An 18,639-nucleotide genomic window follows, 5' to 3' on the forward strand; every position below is an offset into this window, starting at 1 on the left:
TCCTGGCAAGTGTCTGCAGCTTTTAGGACCGCAGCCATGGTCCTGCACCTGAGTCCATGACGGGGGCTCTGGTCACTGGTGGGAACATGAAGACTATACAATGCATTCCATGTTTATGTCAACCCGTACCTGGAGGCTGGTGCTGACTTAGAGGCAGGTGTAGTGTGAGCAGTGAGCACCTTACGCTTTTGGAAGTAGTTATTGGGAGTGACCTGAAAACCACCCAACAGACAGTCAAATTGCATACAATTCGCACGTATCAACAGAATTCCTTCCAACGTAGGACACGCACACGGTACATCTCTCCAAAATAATATTACCCGATACGCATAGCAATAGATTATAGAAGTATAATTGTGTTACACAAAAGAATAAGAATTGAAAGTACCTCCCAAGCCACCTTTTTCTCACTAGCGGTCGCATTCTTCTTAAATTAAGGCCGGGTATAAAGCCTAGTCTCATCATATCTCTTTGTTGACTCTCGACTCTATCTCAACAAACTTATTTGTTCCTACTCTTCTAGCTTTTCCTAAGCTTATAAAGTATCCAGACTTGTATAGGATGTACAAGTTTGAAATCTTTGACACCCGCAAATTATTCCTATGCAACAAGTTGCCTCCATGCTAAGCTAATGGACTTCAACATGGGACACTCCCAACAAGGTTTGTCCCTATAGCATTGATATGTCACTTTGACCATTACATTTAGAGGCTATGCTAAGGCATTTAAAGTTTGGCTTATTTTTCAATAGGTAGAAGTTTTGAAGACCCACAAAACATGACAGGGCCCCTTTCTATATTTTTCAACGACGACGTATCCAAGTTCTCAATTCCTTTATTGCTTCTCTAGTGCATATTTTCAAAGAGTAAAGAGCACAAAGTGTCCTATATTATCCAACACTGTATTGTCATAAATATAAAACTTGACACATGACAATTATAACAAAATTAATGGAAAAGGTATCCAAAGCAATATACTAATGCATGACTTGAAAACAAGAAGAACAATTCCATCATTATTAACTAGCACTCCTCGTGCACTTCCATGCGTTGAATGGTATGTCGCTTCGCGGCAGTGTTGTAAGTGAAATGCGCTCTCTCTCTCTCTCTCTTTCTCTCTCTCTCTCATTTCTCTTTTGCTTCCTCTATCTCTCTCTCTCTCTCTCTCCTCTCTCTTTCCCCTTTTCTCTCTCCTCGTCTGCATTTGTGTCTACATGTATCCTAGTGTGCATCTCTCTCTCTCTCTCTCTCTCTCTCTCTCTCTCTCTCTCTCTCTCTCTCTCTATATATATATATATATATATATATATATATCCTTCTTCTTCTTCTCTCTCTCTATACCACCACCCTACTCCTCCCGAGCTGACACCATTTCCCATCTCTCTAGTCGCTGCCCGCCAATTGAATCACTGACGTAACACGTTGCCACGATCTTGAGTCGACCATTGCCTGTGTCTTAAGTGACTGAGGGTACATGTACTCATGGGTCCCCCCAATTTTCGCCATGTTAGCTAGCTGGGGACCCAAGAGAGCTTCAGCTATCACGTTGGAGCATTTTGCTCGTCGGTGAGTCCCGACTCTTTTGCCGTTGTTTGCTAGCCCATGTTGGTCCCACCTCCGGCACCTCCACGAATTAGGGCCTCAGTCCCCAAGCACGTGCCAAGAACTGCCTTAGACCACCTGCCATGACCCGTATCTAAGGGCAAGTAAAAAAATTTATGCTTTTACAAACCTTGCTATAGAATAGTAGTTATGGCATGTGTGCTTGATCATTGTTGCAAGCACGGTTGATTGTGAGAGAGGTTTCTCCAAAATGAATCATATCAAGTCCAATGATTGCAATAGATTGTCACCCGAGAGCTTGAATCAACTCATGTTCCTTTCATACAATGGTGCTAGGGACCCTATAGATGTTGATTGGGATGCCATCTATGAAACATGGGATGGATTAAAAGCTCATCGCAATGTTAATGTGGTAGCAACAGAGTTGATATAAGAAAGTATAAGTAATGGTGTGCTTTGATTGTATTGCTATTTCATTTGAGACTATGGATGATTGTAGAGCTATCTTGTTGCCTTTCTAGTCTATCTTAATTGATTGAGCTTTAGCCTCAACTTTGCATTGCAATTTTATTTTTGGTGATAGCATTATAATGTTTTAAATGCTTAAATAATTACTCATATGTTGTACTAAGTTATAAATAGTCTATCATCATATCATGTCGGTATTAGATTTTTGTAAATTAATGGACACAAAAAACCAACAAGATGGCTTATATAAATGCCATAGTTATTTATTTATTTTTCTCAAATACTATTCTATTAGCTAGAAATGCAAATTTTAGAATACATGTCTATCAAAGGTCAAAATTTTGAAAATGCCCTTCCACAAGAAAGGCATTTGTTCACAAGCCCTTTGATGGAAAAAACCTAGGGGACTTTCAAAAATAAACACGAAATACGAATAATAACGAATTATAGTAATGTATTATATATTATAACAGTTAGCCACCCAAAGGGATGCCCTTGCATATAGTATAACTAACCATATATATTATAGTAGAATTTTATCACTATATACTATAGCATATATGTATGCATATTATAACGAATTATTATGTATTACTACATTTAGTTCAATATTAACATGTATGGTATTAATATAATGTATTGAAATTAAAAATAATATGAGCATATTAATATTTTTTGCATTAATATTAACATTATCAAGAATGCTAAATATGGTGAATATTGTTAGCATTAAGCATATGATTAATATTTCTATTAACATTTAATTTTTTATATTACCATCAATATTAATATTACTTGAATGAGTTGGGCTCATGATAAGGTTTGGACATTATAGACACATAGATACACTAAACTATAGACATATAATAACATATATGCCAACTAAGCCCTATAGGCAACTAGGCATATATAGAGGACAAATGATCACAGTTACCACATAGGTCTCACTTGTGTTGACATTCAAGCTCAAGTCATTTGTCAATGTTCTACCTTAGTTGAATAAGGTTAAGCCATATTGACTTAACCATGGTTAGAACTAGGTTACTTGCTTTGTGTATGTATGTTGTACTGAGTTGACTTCACAATGAGTTGACGAAATGGGATGAACAAGGAGCATGACTGCTACCCTTCCTGCATGTGCCTTTGTCTCCATCTCTCTCTCTCTCTCTCTCTCTCTCTCTCTCTCTCTCTCTCTCTCTCTCTCTCTCTCTCTCTCATTTTCTAATATGGTATCAGAGCGTGGACCAAGGGCTGAACCTTGAGAAGCTCGGGCACTGGATGTCAAAGATGGCTTGTGCACAGAAAGGGGCGAGAGCTGACTGTGCTTGAGGAGGCATGGATCTACAGAAGCTAAGCAGGCCACTACGCTTCTTTGCCGATAAGAATGTTGTCCATTCTTATCTCCTGTAGTTGAATGGAAATAAAAGAACATACACTGGCTGAGAATGCAATAATGGTTATTGCTACAGTTTTACGATAAAAACTGGTTGCACTACAGATCATTAAAGTATATTGCCCACTGGCATTTTAGGAAATTGACTGGTTTTGCAAAGCTGAAGACTTTGAAATGGCAGACACAAGAGAGAAGGACACTATCACTTAGATAGTTGGTGGACTACAAAATTTCATTCTATGGAAATTCAGAATGTCTAATTTCTTAATTGAAAGGGCCTAGTCACAGGTCTTGAAGATGAGCCCAAGCTACCGAAGGATAGACCTCCAACACAGGATCAATTAAAGGCACACAGGACATGGTTGGAAAAGGCCAGCAAGGTCTTGCATTGGCTGTCATTATGTGTGTCAAACACAAAAGCTATGCAAATTGCAAATTGTACTTCACCAAAAGATGCTTGGGACTTATTGATGAAGAATTATGGGCATGTTACTCAAGCAAGAAAAACACAACTCAAGCAAAAATTCAGCCACATATCCAGGAATGGAAGTTCTATTGAAGACTATGTTAGTGAGATTAGAACCATTGCAGAACAACTAGGCTCAATTGGAGCTGAAGTTGAGGATGATGATTTAGTGGCCACTACCCTCCATGGTCTTGGAGTAGAATATAAGCAGTTTGATACTTCCATATCAATACACCAGGAGTAGCTTGATTTTGATGAACTTGTGGGACTTCTTTTGCATGAAGAAGTGAAACTTGGACTCAATACAAGTTCTAGTGGCCTAAAAACAGCAGGGACATCGTCTTCTACTCAAATTAAAGGGGTAGAGGTGGAAGAGGAAGATCAAATTTTAGGAAGAGGTGTTGAAAATGCATATGCAGTCCATGGACAGCAAGCTACTGGATGGAAAAATAGGCAATCTCAAGCAAACAGAGGTGCCTCAAATGCTCGTGGAAGAGGGGGTTATTCAGCTAGAGGAAGAGGCACTTTGGCAGTAGCCTCAAATGAGTCATGGACAACAATCAATTATGAATAAGGATTGTCATTATTATGGCAAATACGGGCATGTAGCTAAGGATTGCTACAAGAAGCAGAATGATCAGAGAGCAAGAGGGAGGAAACATGGTAATTATACTTCTTCTAGTGGTATACAGGAGGATGACAGGTTGTTTGCTATGCAACATGTGAAAAAAGGGTTGCCTACACAAGGCAAAGCAGATGACGTATGGTATATAGACTCAGGGGCATCTAACCACATGACTCTCTATTCTTCTTATATATATATATATATATATATATATATATATATATATATCTCTCTCTCTCTCTCTCTCTCTCTCTCTCTCTCTCTCTCTCTCTCTCTCTCTCTCTCTCTCTCTCCGCCCCCTTTTCTTCTTCTCCGACTATCACTTTGGCCGCTTGATCAATCATTTTCCGCATGTACCCATTCCAATCTACTTCGTTTAGGGTGTGGGCTGCTACATTCTCCAGCACTGGCACGCTAATTCGATGCATTAAGGAATTGTAACGCTAGCTGGCTTATGTGTCAGGGATGTCCTGGATGCTTATGCCATCATTTGTGAGCACCTCTTCCTTCTTCATTTTCAGCATGGCATAAACATCCCTTTTTTGTTTCCTTTCTGTCCTTGGTACCAATCCCAAAGCCTTCTCCACCAAGGCTAGATCCAACCGGACTTGTACCTGCTTTGCACCCTCTCCTCGGCCCACTGTTACCATACCACATTTTTGGTCTGGGTTGTATGTTCTGAGGAATTCTACACACTTTAGGTGATCCGGCTTCTACGAGAATTTTTCAATATACTTTGTGAAGTTGCATTGTTCCACCACCCTCCTGGTTGCTTCCTCCTTGGCCACCACGACTTCTATGTTGTGGATGGTTCGGAACTTGAGCTAGCTGAAGGCGCGGTTCTCTAGGTGGATGAGATACTGCTCCCTTTCCTCGTCTGTGAATGGGAGTTGATGGGCGCGGTCTTGCTGCGACATTTTATGTTCCTGCCATAATTCATAACTTTCGTTAGCATTTTCCACATATCACTTCGCTGGTTACGTGAGAATAAAAACTCTTGAATGAATTTCTTAGGAGGCCATTTTTTCATACTATATGCTTATGCTTTTCACTATCTTTACTTTACTGTATCCCCTTTTGATTCATTTCCCATATGATTCCTTTCACCTTTACCACATACCCCCTCCCCTTCCATTTTAGAAAAGAATCCTTCCTAGGATTGGGGGTCAAAAGGTTAGGGGCTTCGGGCCTGTTGGGGTAGGAGTTACTTGTGAAGGAGCCAAGTGTAGAAATTTGGATTGTATTCTAGTTGAGCGGCACGGTCCAGATCAAAGGGTCGAATTCCTACGTGTGTGACGTATGTGAGGACATCTCTGAGGAAGTCACCAGAGGCGACCCGACTTGCAATGTGGAGCTCTTCCTTTGTTAAGAGGCAGTCAAGATAGGGATGCCCCCTGATATGCTCGTCCATGGGGTCGACCCCAAAGAGTGGTTAACACTCTATACGAGGTAGGCGCGACGTAGGTAGGATCATACTCTGCTGTTTTGATGGCTCGGCGTTGGTCATTATGCGACATCCGTCAACCTCCCATTGCAACCTAAGAGCATACCACTGCCTCAAGAAGGTGGCATTAATAGCTGAGGGCGAGCGACATGAAGGTGGCATCGAGTCATTTAATGTAGTCCACCACATCATCGCCGGTGTTCTCGGCAAGATCAGCTAGTGTTAGAAATGATTTTCGCTCATAGGAGGGAGTAAGGCCGACGGGCGGTCGAGGTTTGCTAGAACTAGAGGCCTTGACAATGCATAGTTGTGGTTGGGAGTTTCCTTGAGCCTGTAGACGGGTTGTTTGGAAGATGGGCGGGTTAGGGTCAGTCACACAACAGCTGGGCTGCTGCACTCAGCTTTGCTGCAGAGAGTCGGATTGACTTGGTCGGATGATGCCACCTATGACGGTGGCTGTTGCTTGGGCCGATAGGTGTGTGCGACTCTCTTGGGCCGAAGCGTAGATGAGTCGGATGGCTGGGGCTCTGGAGAGCACTACAGCCTATGGTCTTGGGGTGTTGGGGGATGTGGGCTGATCAAGCTTGATGGTGGCATATGACTAGTGTCTTTGGCCATGGGGGCCTTAAAGATCCACAATGAGGCATTTCCCTCATAGTAGCCTTGCGCATGTAAGAGGGCTTTAGGGACCCATCATTGCTTAATCACGCAGCTCTTCTTGTGATTGCGTCTTGGCCTCCTGGGTTTAGAGTTCTGGGTCTTATGCGGATAGGCGCGTCGACTCCTAGGCGGTTGTCGCGGCTGTTTAGGCACCCATTGAAAGCGAGGCTGTTGGGTCTTTGCTTTGATCGCTGCGGGCTGCGGTTTGTGGAAGTCGGGGAGTGGCAACCGCACACTACCCCCCTCCTTAGTTTTGCCTACAGATGTTTCTATCGGTGGCTTTGCGGACGGTGATGGTGTCGCGCAGCCCTTGCTGAAAGCTGTGACAATGCACACGTTGCCGATTGCTAGGTGGATGCGCTGCGACTCATAATCAACATTGCAATGAGTCTGCTTTTTGAAGGTTTGCCTGAGCAGTGACTCCATGCCTGCGTCTGTAGTACTGGGCAACACGTAAAAAAGCATTGGAATGGTCTCAGACTCGATAGAAACGGCGACTCTGCACTTGCCGAGAAGTGCGTATGATTGAGCCCCATATGGGCTTAATTTGGCAGTTATGGGTTGAAGTAGCGGTTTGCCAAGTTGAATCCAATGCTTGTGGGTTAGGACATTGAAGTCTGCTTCCTCATCGATCAAGGCGTTAAAAGCGCATGTTTGCTTGGTAGTGACCGTGACACGGAGGTAGGCGGGTTCTACAGCTTCCTCATCATCTTCGTTGATTTTAGTGATTGTGGCTGCTCGTATTTTGACCGGCGGTTCTAACATTGGTGGCTCATGCAAAGGATGAGTGGGAGGGAAGTACTTCTTGACACAACTGCCATTGAAGAAGCCTATTCCTTCACCGTCCAGGGTCTCAAGCTCGACATTACCGGTTCGGCTGATTGCCCGAACCTTGAAGGGTCTGAGACCTCTGAATTTCATCTTTTGTTATGTCCTTTAACTGAGCAGAGGAGCACTAAGTCACCTTGTTCAAACTCGTGTTGCTTGACATGCTTGTCAAACCAGCTCTTTCGTCGGGCTTTCTCGCAGATAAGCGCGTGGGTGGCTAGAAGACGAGTCTCTGATAGGCTTTCCAACTCAACCAAGCATTGCGTCCATGCTTCCTTCCCTTCCCATCGTTCTTGGAGTGCTATTATCAGGCTAGGGATGAAGAATTCTAATGGTAGAATTGCCTCCGTTCCATAGGTCAGCCTAAAGGGGGTTTGGCCGATGGCCGTTTTATAAGCTGTGCGGTAGGCCCACAAGGCTACCATCAACTTGTTGTCCCAGTCGCTTTGTGAGGCTGAGACTACTTTAGTCAAGACGTTGATAAGAATTTTGTTAGTTGATTCTGCTTGGCCATTAGCCTAAGGGTAGTATGGTGAGGATTTGTGATGGATGATAAGAAAGGTGGATAGGAGATGTGCTATCACTTCGTTGATGAAGTGTGTGCCTTGGTCGCTAACCAGTTCGATGGGACAACCGAAGCGCGAGATCACTTGCTCCCATAAGAACTTGGCAGTCATCCTAGCATCGTCTTTTTGTGTGGCTCTTGCCTTTGCCCATTTCGTGAGGTAATCTGTGGCCACTACGATGTACTTGGCTTGTGAGTACTGCGCCGCAGGACTGATGGGTCCTATGAAGTCAATTCCCCATTTTTCGAAGGGTTGGCAAGCAATGATTGGGGTCAACTCCATTTGATCTTTACGAATCGGGACTTTTGTCCGTTGGCACTCATCACAGTGCTTGACGAATCGCGTGGCGCCGTGAAAAAGCGTGGGCCACCATAGTTGAGACTGCAGCACCTTCTGTGCTGTCATGTCTCCGCTAAAGTGTCCTCCCGCGATACCGCTGTGCGCCTTCGAGAGCACATCGTGCATCTCATGCTCACACACACACCTACGCAGCAATCCGTCTTGCCCCAGCCTATAGAGTTGGCCTGCAATCAGTTGGTAGGGTTGGATCTTCAGGATCAAGCGCTTAAGTTGTGCCTTTTCTATTGGTCGTTCAGGTAGTCCGTGCTCGAGTACTTGGACTATGTCGCTGCCCAGTATGGCATTAGATCAGTCTTAAATAGATCTCTCTCACTAGACAGGTGGAATAAGTGGGCGTCAGGTAACTCGTCAATGATGCCCTATCCAGCGGCTTCTCCTGTGGGTATGCGGGACATGTGATCAGCCATGTAATGCTGTTTTCCCTTTCGTACCACCACGGAGAAATCGAACTCTAGGAGCAGGAGGAGCCATCGAGCTATGCGCCCTGTAGTACAAGGTTTATTCACTAAGTAGAGCAGGGTTTGATGGTCCACGAAGAAGATGAAAGGTGTGGCCAATAGATAATGCCATAATTTCTTCACGGCAAACACCATGGCTAATCCCTCCCTTTCTGTTGTCGAATAATTCATCTCCGTCTCAGTGAGTTGTCTGCTAGCAAATCTCACCGGGTAATCTAAGTTATGCTCACCAGGTTGGCACAACACTGCCCCCACGGCAAACTTAGAAGCATCGATGGGCACGTGGAAGGTAATGGTCCAATCTGGGGCTCGTAGAATTGGTTCTGTTGTTAGAGCCTTTTTCAATTCTTCGTATGCTCGTTGGCATGCCTCGGTCCACTCGAAGACAATCAACAGCTTGTACAATGGTCTGGCAATCGGTGCGTAATTCAATACAAATCGCCGATAGTATCCTGTATGGCCTAAAAAGCATTAAACTCCCTTGTAATTAATTGGGGGTGGAAGGTCAACAATAACCCTGACCTTTGAGAAGTCAGTGGCAATGCTGTTCTTCGACACCACGTGTCCTAAGATGCATCCGTGCTTCACCCAAATTTGACACTTCAAGGGGTTCAAGGAGAGACGATATAAGCGGCACCGTTCAAAGACTGCGCGGAGTTTGTCTAAGTGTTCAATCCAGGTCGAATGGACACACAGATCGTCGACAAAGACCTCTAGCTCCTTGCAAAGCATGTCCTTAAAGATGGTGCACATGAGACGTTGAAAGGTGGTGGGGGCATTGGTCAACCCGAAGGGCATGACTATATATGCAAAGACGCCCCACTCCGTCGCAAAGGCGGTCTTATGCCTATTTGCAAGATGCACTTGCACCTGGTTGTACCCTGAGAAGCCATCCAGAAAACTGTAGGCTTCCTTGCCTGCCACCCTCTCAAGCATGTGCTTGGTGTAGGGCAAGGGATAGTTGTCTCTCTTCATGGCAGCGTTCACCTTCTTGTAGTTGACGCACACTCAAATTTTGCCGTTATTCTTCATCACAATGACTATGGGTGAGACCCAGTCTGTGTGCTCAATTTTGTAAATGAATCCAACTCTCATCAGCTTGTCAATTTCCTCTTTGACAGCATGAGCATGGTTTGGATTCATGGGGTACGGTCGCTGCTTGACCGGCGTTGCATCCAACGTCATGGGTATGTTGTGAGTCACAACACTCAGATCTACCCCCCGTAGCTCTTCTAAGGACCAAGCAAATACGTCTATGTACTCCCACAAGAGAGCAACAAGACTCAACTCTTCTTTACCAGTCAAGTCATTGGTAATGAACACTGGTCGGGGTGTCTCCCCTTCCAGGGCTAGGTCTACCTCCTTGACCTTGACTGGTCCTTCGATTGGTTCGTTCGTCTGCCCTTGATGCTTGGCACCTAACAGAACCACTACCCTATCCCCTTTTTTGAATTTAGTGAAGCGTTTAGGGAGGTCCTGCGGCTTTCACTGTTCTTCTGATTGTGTATCCCTGGGGTGCTTTGCCTTATCATGCCTTAACCGTCTGTGCCTCAGGTGGACGGGTAAGTCCCCCTTGGTGCATCTAGTCATGGGTGGCCTAGGGATCTCTGGGTCACTATCCGAAGTTACTTTCGATTCAGAGTCAAACCCTCCATCTTCGCTAGAAGAGGTGGTCTCCCTTGGTGGCCGCAGTTCAGATGGTGATTTAGTTCTAAGTATTGATGTCGTTCCTGGTTGGGCTAGGCCTGCTTGCTCAAGGTCTATGGCTCCTATGCATTCCAACCACGCACGATCACATTTCATGTGCATGACTCCTTGCTCCATTCTAAGAGCCTGCCTTTTCTGCGGCTTGGTGTGTCTGCTCGTATCTGTTCAATTTCTCGTCCTTCAGTGTCGTATTCTATGGTATCCACTTCACCCTCGCTCTCATTATTGAAGGATTGGCAGTCTTTGTATTCATCACAAGAATCTTTGTCATTCGATTGGTCGTCGTCTCCTAGGGCTCGGTATGCCTCGTGTCGTTGGTTAGGAACCAGGGCCCAATTATACATGAGGTTAACTCGTGCACCCTGGTCCATTGCCACTTGGAATCCTCTATGAGATCCTGGAGTGGTTTGAAGTTGGCAGTTGGGTTGCCAGCTAGCTAGTCTGTTAGGTATTCTAGTACCCCCTGGAGTTCCCTTTTGTTGGATGGCACTTGAAAGGTGACAGGCTTAGGCTTTCCATGGAGGCTTGCTACCATCATGTAGACTGGTGTAGAGAGTGCTTCGTTGGTCTTGCCGATCATTTTGATGGCCTGCTCATACGCCTCATGGTCTAAGAATGGCAGGTCAATTGTAGTGAGGACGTGCATTCAATCCCGCTCATCCTCTGGGCACGGGATATACTTGGTCAAGGACCCATAGGGCTTCTTGACCTGAGTGTTCCCCTTGAGCATAGCAAAGATGGCGTCTAGGTCGACTGGTGAGGTCTTCCAGGTGTCCATCTCTATTCTTACGGCGTCCGTTCTATTGCCAAGGAAGATCAAGCCGTTACCCCAATCTTCGATGACCCTAGCGTTGCGCATCCAGGGTTGGCCTAATAGGACATCGTAGTCCACTCCCTTCATGACTATAAAGTCGATAGAGAACTGGACACCTACGATCTTCACTGGCCAATTCTTCAGTACCTCGAATGGCTTCACTCTCATACCGTTTGCTAGCGTGATGTTAAACCTAGCAGCTTCGATAGGCGGGTTTTCCCAAGTTTGCAGCATTGTGTGGCTAAGCACACTAACCCCGGCTACCGTGTCTACGATTTCCTTCCTTGTTGTGTCACCCAAGGCTAGGACCGGCAGGACCGCGTGCATCTCAGAGCCTTCCCAAAAGGCGTTGACGTGTAAAGATTGAGGCACGGAGTGCAGCGTCAAACTTGGCAATTGTGTTTCTGCATCCTGGTCTCGAGGGTCTGCCATGACCTGCTCTTGTGTTCCTTCGACCCACTGCTTAAGGTCTTGCCATAGGGCAGGGTGCTGCTTAAGTAGATCTCCTAGGCTAAGTGTTACAGGAGTGGTCACTAGCGTGGTCAGGAGATCATTAGATACTCGTCCTTCCTTTAGCCTAGACTGTCCGGGCCAATGGCCGCGGCTGATTTGCGGCTCTGTTGCGTCTAGGCTTGGTCTCAGCGGCACTGCTTGTGGCACAGTTGCTTCGGCCGACTTAGGTTGAGGCGGTGATATGGGCTTATGCTGGAGAGATCATCGATCTCATCCTCTATGATGGGTTCAACGTCTTTGAGATGCTATTGAGCCTCCCTCACCCATTCCTTCACCTTTTCTATGGCCTCTAATTGTCGCTTCGGATGCGGATATTCCCCTACCTTAGCGCTTCCCTTTTCGGCTATCTTAGGGGCTGAAGTCTTTGCCTCCGCATTTGAGACTTTCTTCCCCGTGGGTAGAGTCGTAGCACTCTCGGTCTTTAGTGCAACCTTAGCTTCCGATCTCTTCTTTTTCTGCCTGCGGCTTTTCTTTCCTATCGAGGTTGCGTCAAGATTGCTAGGTCCTGGCAAAGAGATGCCAGCCTGCTCCGTTTGGGCTCGGGTCATAACTCGCAAGGGAATAGGTGTGGCCTCCCCATCGGGGTTTTCGACACCAAATAGCCCCAATGGGATGGATGGCAAATTGGCTGAGTTAGAGGATAGCTTTCACTTTGGCCAGTCTATGAAAAGATGGGTGATTCCACACTCTGCGCACCTTTGGTCAGCCTTGTCCTTGTTTTGCTGCTCTCTTTCAGGGCAGCGTGATGAGACATGACCGGGGTGTCCGCAAGTCCAACAAGTGACTGGAACCTGTGGCTACCCTCCTAGGCCTCTATCCCGTCCTCGTCCCAACGCCATCACTGGCACAGGTCGATAATCCATGAGGACCGCGTTGCCCTCGTCGTCGTGCGAGACGTAAGGGTATATGTAGGTCTCTTTATCATTCAGCTCCTCCACGTAGTGCACTAGAGCGTCGCTCGGTGGGTGGGTCACGTAAGGACCAGGTGGTCTAGGAATGCGTGTAGGATTTATGTCCATTCTAGGGACAGCTGGTTTCATATCGTTAGGTGCGAGAAGAGCCAATGGGGCTCCCCTTCCGAAGAATGGTTGCGGCCTGTTAGCTAGATAAGGTTGGCCGTAGGGTTGCGAGTACGGAAGTCTTATTGGTAGTCTGCAATGCGCGACATCATGGCCGAACCTACTGTAGTTAGCACAAGGTCTTGACCTAGGGTCTTGACACTCGACTGGCAAGTGGTTTCTGCCACAGTACACACATTGGACGTGCGGGCGTGTTGGTCATCTCAACATGTCTTGTAGTTTGGCTAATTCCACCTTGACCTCAGCCAAGCCTTAGTCTGTCTCGGTGGTCTTCCCCTTGTCTTGGAATGATGGGATTGACCGCTCACTAGATGCTAATGTTCTCTCCGAGCTTTGCGGGTTGGTCTCTTCTAGATTTGAGCTCCTAGAGCTCTGCTCTTTCAACTAGTCATTGACTTTGATGGCTTTCTCAAACACTCTAGCCACCACGTCCCGCTGCAAGCTTGAATTGCCTACCAATGCCTTATATAACTCCTCGTCTCTAATTTCGCTGATGAATACAGTCAAAACTGCTCTGTCAGTCGGTCACTCGCCTAGAGGGATTCTCTTAAGGAGACTCCTCACATGGGTTACGTAGTCGCGGATGTCCTCCTTCTCTTTCTGCTTGACGTTCATCAAGCGTACTAGCAGGTTATCGGAGTATCCGGGCTTAGCGAACCTCTTGACGAAAAGATCCTTGAGATTATTGAAGTTGGCTCGTTCCACGGCATCCAGGCTTGTATACCATGTCCTACCCTTGTCGCCGAGGCAGAGCCCGAATGCTTGCGAACATTGACTCTGGTCATTGAGGCCGTTGGCTTTGCAGACTTTCTCGAACTGCTCAACAAAGCTGTATGGATCGTCATGCGGTTGGTACTTATCGAGCTGCTTGGCAACAATGGGTATTTTGGCTTGGCTCTTTCAGCCTTGATTTACCCCTAATCATGCAAGCAGAGACGTCGCCAGTGCGGTGGCACTCTGCTCCACTGCGGTGTTATCGAGCAGCCGTTTCATGAGGAGCTCGCTCAATGTCAGGTCCCCTTCTAGCACTCTCTCATGGTCTGTTCAGTTTCGGCCAGCCAAGTTCAACACACTTGCTGCACCTCATGCAGCTCCATGTTGCCTTTGGCTCCTAGCCTATTGATCCCTATTATAATCAGCTATGCCCTGCAATGCCTTGCAGGCTGGCCTTCTCTCCTCCTCTAGGTCTGCAATGATTGTGTCTGTTGTCCTGCCGTGGTACTCATACCGGGCGTGCGCGTCATAACTGCTCACCATCTACTATATAGCATCTGGGAATACACTAAATCGAGCTCCTCATTAGACCGATGGTCTGAGCTTTCTTCTGTCATGGTTGAATTCTTGCGCCCCGCTGCGCTGTCGATCAGGCTGAATAGTCTTGACAAATCCTCGCCGTTGGTGCTCCTTGCTTGGTCCTACCTTGCGCTTCAATTGTTTGTCTATGTCTTGGGTCCTCTCCTATTGGTGGGTTCCTTGAGTGATTTATCTGAGTGAGTTCCTTTGATTATTGAATACAAACCTCAATTTATGGTCACTTGGTGAGTGTGTCATTTCTCGTGCACTTGTGCCCAATTAGGCTTTCAGCTTTCTTAAGTGTACTTCAAGTGCAAACAGTCCATGCGAGTGCAGCGACCAATTCCCCAGTGTCTTACACACTATCGCTTGTTTCGGGCCTGATAGGCTTGTAGGGCCATTTTCTGGCCGTTTAGTCAGGGTTTAGGGTTTTCTTGTATGTTGCCTTGTTCGCTTTCGGTCGATCAGGTTTTACGGTTCAGCGGCTCGCGTCCAAGTCTTTGGGTCCCTCAACTGTCCACTTCTAGCCGCTAAGCGGCTGCGCACTACAATTTCTCTTATCACGTGTGCCAAAATCAAGTTCTGAGCACCCGAAGGGTTTCGTCAGGTTGTGCTAATGCGTATTTGCCGGGTCGGGTCAAATTTCTGACAGATTTGATAAAAAGTTGCACTCAGACCAACTGATCCGAATTGCAGGGTCTGAGTAGGTCACTCGACGGGCCGAGGCACGGGGTCGAGGGCCGAATTTCTGGATTTGACTCAGACGATTTTTTATTCGAATGGACTGAATGGCGGGTTCGGACAGGGAAATTTGGACGGGCCGAACGGCGCTTGGCCGAGGGCCAAATCCCGGGTGTGGCCGAGGGCTGTCAGACGGGTCGCTCGGATGGGCCGAGGCCGGCTGTGCGACGTGGCAAAGAGCTTTGACTCGGATGGCCGAGTGGGCTGACTCGGACAGTTGCCTCGGACAGCCGACTAGGGTTTGGCCAAGTGGGCCGAGTGTCAAGGGCCGAGGGCTGATTCTGGGACTCGGCCCAGGAGAGGCCACTCAGACGGGCCGATCTTAGGCCTCATTAGCGAGCATCTTACACCTTTTGCACGATTTTTTCCCTATTTTTTCCTATTTTGAAACAGCAAACCCTACCCTTTTCTGGTTCGATTTCCTAACTCTAACCTACGCTAAATGCAATAAAGATCGAAGGCAAAAAACTGAAATAGATTCTCCATGCTTTCCAATCATCAAACAACCAAAATATCCCAAAGTACTTCCTTGTTTCAAAGATTAAAAACACCCAACTTCCTACCTATCTCAAGCTCCGTTTCGGGGATGAGTACCCTATTTCGATGCTCGATATGAGGTGTGCAAGCGCTCAAGCTTGAATCCGTTGGTCCCGGCAATGGAACCAAAATGTGGGAGCTTTCGCTCAACCGCCAAGACCCACGGACCGCTTATTACTTCAAGCGTTCCAAGCGAGCTCTAATGGCTATCTCTCACCTAGTCGATGCGCCGTCGATCCTACGAGTGTATTGAGCTTACCTTGATGCTTGATCGAGTACCCTCCTCTCCCTTGCACTCCGGTAGCTCCATGATTCTTGATGCTAGCTCAAGCATCCTCAAGCCTCCTCCACCTCCTAGCTCCATCCTCCATAGCCACGCACGCAAGAGAAGAGAAGAGAAGAGAAGAAGAGAAGAGGAGATGGTGAAGAGCTTCAGCCTCTTGATCCCTCACTCCCACACACACTCACTCCCTCACACTCTAACACTCCCTCTCTCAAGAGCACACACAAGCAAGAAGGAGAGAATAAGAGAAGAAGAAGAAGACTCTTTTTGCCACACACCAAAGAATGAGCTTCTCATTCACTTTTCAACTTTATATACAAAGCCCTAAATCATTTTTGGGCGGTCATTCCCTTTTTCCTCTTTTACATGGCCGGTCGTAGCCTAGGATCTTTTTCCCATTTCCCACCATTCTAATTTATCCTATCCCCAACTAATGCGTACACTTTGCACAGGAGCGAGCCTGGCACTCTTTTACAAAGATTTGGGGGCGCTCCCCCATTTTAATGGTGCGCCCTTTTTCTCTTTTGTTGTCTCGAGGCAACACCGAGGCTTTCTGAGGGTCGTGCCCGAACATTTAAAATTTTCAGCGACTGGTTACCGGTCAAGGCACCTTTTTCTACTTTTATCCTATGCCTTTTTTGCTATTTCCCTTTTTTTCCATTTTCCGCTCCTCTATGCTGCGGGAAACACGGTGCTACGGGAAGCACGGTAACAGATTCACTTGGCACTGATGACAGCTTGGATAGTGAGTTTGGTATTCCATCAGTTGTGTGAGCAAGGCTGATCATAGCCTATTTACAAAGAAGACAAGGGTTGGTTATGTGATATTAGTCATCTATGTGGATGATTTGATCATTACAGGTGATGATGTCATGGGAATTGGAGAGATCAAGGAAATGTTACATGCTGAATTTGAGGTCATAGATTTGGGTGAACTAAAGTATTTCCTTGGGATTGAGGTTGTCTCTACACCTCATGGTACTTGGTTGTTGCAAAAGAAGTATGCACAAGACATGTTAACCAAGTATGGTATGTTGGATTGCAAGTCTTTGAGCACTCCATTGGAACAAAATGTTACGCTACTTGCAGATGTTGGACATGAGATTGAGAATGTCACTATGTATAGACAAATGGTAGGTAGTTGCTTTACCTTATCAGTACTAGATCGGATCTTAGGTATTTAGTTGGATTGATTAGCCGATTCATACAGAAGCCTATGAAGCCTCACTTGGATGCAATGAGGAGGATCTTGAGATATGTGAAGGCTACACCAGATTATGGTCTATTCTATGAGCATGGTAAGCCTTTGGAGCTTACATGATATATAGATGCTGACTGGGTAGGAAGTACCTATGACAAGAGATCCACTAGTGGGTATGCATTTTCCCTTGGTAGTAGTATGGTCAGTTGGAGCAGTAAGAAGCAACCTACAACTGCACTCTCTAGTACTGAGGTGGCAGAGTATAGAGGTGATGCACTAGTTGCATATGAGGTAGTATGGCTCATGAAGCTTCTTGATGATTTGGGCATGCCTGTCACACTCTATTGTGACAACATGAGTAGCGTGCTCCTAGCCAATAATCATGTCTATCATGCTAGGACTAAGCACATTGAGGTACACTATCACTTTATTAGAGAAAAAGTGATTGCAGGTGACATTGATTTGGTCCATGTGAGGACAGAAGACCAAGTTGCAGATATCTTTACCAAGTCATTGGGCAAAGATAAGTTTGTGCATTTCAGAGAGCTACTTGGAGTGAAGTACCCCACTTGAGCTTGAGGGGGAGTGTTGAGATTCAAGCTCAAGTCATTTGTCAGTGTTCTACCTTAGGTGAATAAGGTTAAGTCATACTGACTTAACCATGATCAGAACTAGGTTACTTTCTTTGTGTATGTATGCTGTACTGAGTTGACTTGAAAGTGAGTTGAAGAAATGGATGAACATGGAGCATGACTGCTACCCTTCCTGCCTATGCCTTTGTCTCCATCTCTCTCTCTCTCTCTCTCATTTTCTAGTAACTTAAACACACCCAAGTTCACTCACTCACATGATAGTGGTCACTTAGATTCACACTCTCACATGTCACTCACTCATATGCATAATCAATCACTCATATAAGACCATTCTATACATGGTCTAAAGATAGGAGTCATTAAGGCCACATAAAGTCATACTTTTGGACAAGAAACACTCAATCATAGGCACATCCATGCCATTATTGCAGTACAAATGGACCATTGAGTAGTCAATTCGAAGCATTAGTGTATAAGGGATTAGGGAAGCTAACCTTTTTGGACAGAGGGAAAGCTAGTGGGGGACACAAGATAGCACCCGCACACTTTAGCCTACATACCACTCTTCCTTAGTGCAAAACTAGTTTTAATACATGATGATATTCAAGCTTTGACTTGAGCTTATTGGCAGATGCAATAGGGTAGCTCCTTACTACATATACTTGCACTACAAGATACATGTCTCATATCAACGTTCAAAGTGACAAAAATGTTCATTAAAAAATTTACCCTCATCATCACTAAATGCATCGGTATTAGCGTCTACATGAAACCATCGAAATTTGTGTCGAGGCCTGTGGGATCGTGGTTTGTAATGAAGTGCGGTAAAGAAAACATAATACAACTATTAGAAACACGATTGTCAGTACAAGTGATTTTGCAAATAAGAAAACGAGAAGAACAAAAGAAAAACTTACAAAGTCCTCCAAATAAGTCATGTGGCTACCACTCCCAAGATGATGGACCACCCTTGCCTCTAGTCGTGCCCTCGCTGCCTCCCACTACTGTTGTCGCCAATGTCCTGGAAAATCTGTAGCTTCCTCCCTGA

Source organism: Lygodium microphyllum, chromosome 3 (genome assembly GCF_053477565.2).
Source record: "Lygodium microphyllum isolate KBCC chromosome 3, Lygodium_microphyllum_v1.1.10, whole genome shotgun sequence".
NCBI classification, from domain to species: domain Eukaryota; kingdom Viridiplantae; phylum Streptophyta; class Polypodiopsida; order Schizaeales; family Lygodiaceae; genus Lygodium; species Lygodium microphyllum.